This window comes from Lepisosteus oculatus, chromosome 15 (genome assembly GCF_040954835.1).
Source record: "Lepisosteus oculatus isolate fLepOcu1 chromosome 15, fLepOcu1.hap2, whole genome shotgun sequence".
NCBI classification, from domain to species: domain Eukaryota; kingdom Metazoa; phylum Chordata; class Actinopteri; order Semionotiformes; family Lepisosteidae; genus Lepisosteus; species Lepisosteus oculatus.
This window is the reverse complement of record NC_090710.1, coordinates 21,949,202-21,951,605: the sequence shown is the minus strand read 5'-3', so window position 1 is coordinate 21,951,605 and position 2,404 is coordinate 21,949,202.

Here is a 2,404-nt window from a genome sequence, read left to right as displayed (position 1 = left end):
CTCTTACTTTGTGTTAGTTCTTATTTTTAACTGTCAAGAAAAATATGAGTGGAGAAAAAAATAGCTTCATGGTTCCTGCCCAGACTTGTGCAACCTGTGTTAATTCTGCATTTTTTAACTATAGTTATTACTTTCACTGCTGGTAAAAACTAAATTACTGAAGTGCTACCTACACTAAAAACATAAACCCCACTGGCTTATGTAAAAGCTGAATTGTATCAATTATAGTAATACAAAGCTGGATTAATTGCCTTTCCTCAGTTGCTTCTGTGAGCACTATTGTCCAATGGAATAGGCACTTTGTTCACTACTGTCTTAACATGATGATTTTGGCAAACACCCAGGAACAGGGCAGTATAGGTCTCCAGCTCGGTATCTGGAAGGACCAAGTATTTTCTAGTTTTTGTTTCAACCGGAGTTGTCTGATAACTTAAAAGCATTCACTTGCTTACAAAGTACAGTTGCCTACAAAACACTGTGGAGTTTGAAATATTACTTGAATTAAACAATTATGATTATGCACCATGTAGCAGTTCAGGTGAAACAAGACCAGAAGATAGTTCAGGTGGGTAGCTGCGTCAGCATGCATAGGCTGCAAAGGAACAAGTAATAGGTTTATTCCATGCTGAAAAAAAGAAGAAAGAGAACACAACGTTTCGGCCGTGAAGGCTCCACGGCCGAAACGTTGTGTTCTCTTTCTTCTTTTTTTCAGCATGGAATAAACCTATTACTTGTTCCTTTGAAGACCAGAAGATGCTTGGTCCTCCAGGAATTGAGGGTGACATCCCTGATATAAATGCCAGGAACTTTATATAAAATTAAAGGCAAAATTAAAAACAGCCACTTAAAAGCCCCAGATAACAGAAAAGAACCACTGTGGTGTCTTGGCTCACAGGTGTTTTCTCCTTTTTTACGGTCTTTCTGAACCATTCCTCTACTTTTCAGGGATAAAAATAATTTCTGGACACAGGGGACTCCTGTTTTGGCATAATGTGGCTACTGCACCTTAACGTGGTGCTTTCCAGATTGTGCCCTGCAGGATCAAGAGGAGGCTGTGTTTAATTAGCGTGGGCTCTCTAAGCTTTGTGTGGCACCTTGCTCAGATTGCAAAAGTTGCTTTCAATGTGGCAAAGTACCCTCGTCACACAGCTGGACTAAATCTAATTTGTTTGAAATCCAAACTCGCATATTGAGGATGTGGTTGGTAAATTGCCACACAAAGTTTCATGTGTTTTCATTGGAAACTGAAAGAAGTGAAAAGATGATGCAGTGCCCTTCCAATCTGTCTTCTCCTGAAGGCCTCTCTGGAGAAGGAATTGTGTGGCTTCGGTCACAGAATTTACTAGATAGCTTGTTGTATAATAAGAAACAGATCATACATCACTCCCAGTGTGAAAGGGGCTAGTCCACCTAAAAGTGTTCCTGTAGACACTCCTGATTCAGGAGCTGAAATTCCATGGGTTTTGGTGAAGGAACTAGCTCTTTCACTGCATACTGTCATGCTAATGCTTCTGTCTGCTTTAGCACCAACAAAAGATTATTCACACTGGGCAAGCTGTGAGGGTGTTTTGGCAGCGAGAGCAATCCAGAATCACACCCCACTTGTTTTCAAAATCCTTTTTTTTTGTAAAAAATAGGAATGAGTTCCCATTCTCATTAAAATCGGCAAGTAGGATCAAGCCTTTTGGGAAAGACGCCCCCATTTGTGACTTGGCCTTTCTTTAACAACAAGGCTCCTTTTCCGCCAAGTGCTGAGAGACTATTGGCAGTCATTCCTCAGAGCTAAACATGAAAGCCATACACAAATCGGTACCCAGAATCCTATGAATGAGCAGCTGTGACACTCTCAGCTTAAGTGTAGCTCATTAAAAAATCTTATGTGCCCTGTTATTGTGAGCATTAATGGCAAACGTCCATTGCCCTGGTGGAATTTTGGATACTTAAAAGTTTGAAGTCCTGCAAAGAGACTTTGCCCTTGATGAGTTAACTTTAAAACAAACTGCAATGACAGCAGTGTCATTAGTTAGAAGTTAAGAAGTTTCATAACTCTTACCAGTCATGTGCAGTATACATTTCTATAAAGATAAACCCCAGCTGGCTGTTGAAGACCAAGTTACAATGTTCATGATTGGCAGCAGAATGAGAAGTGATCTCTGCCACCAGAATTGTAGGCACACAATTCCGATCAAATACACAGGGTTTGCACGGAGCTAGTTTATTAACACCCAAATATGCATCAATGAAATAGACACTTTAAATAATATATTTGCATATGAGAAATTACTTTTTATTAGAATGCAATTAACCATTAGCAGAACTTGGTTAATACTGGATTTATGATGATCCATTAATGCTCTGTTAGAATGTCGGTTACCTATAATCATATAATTTAGAACTGGAATTC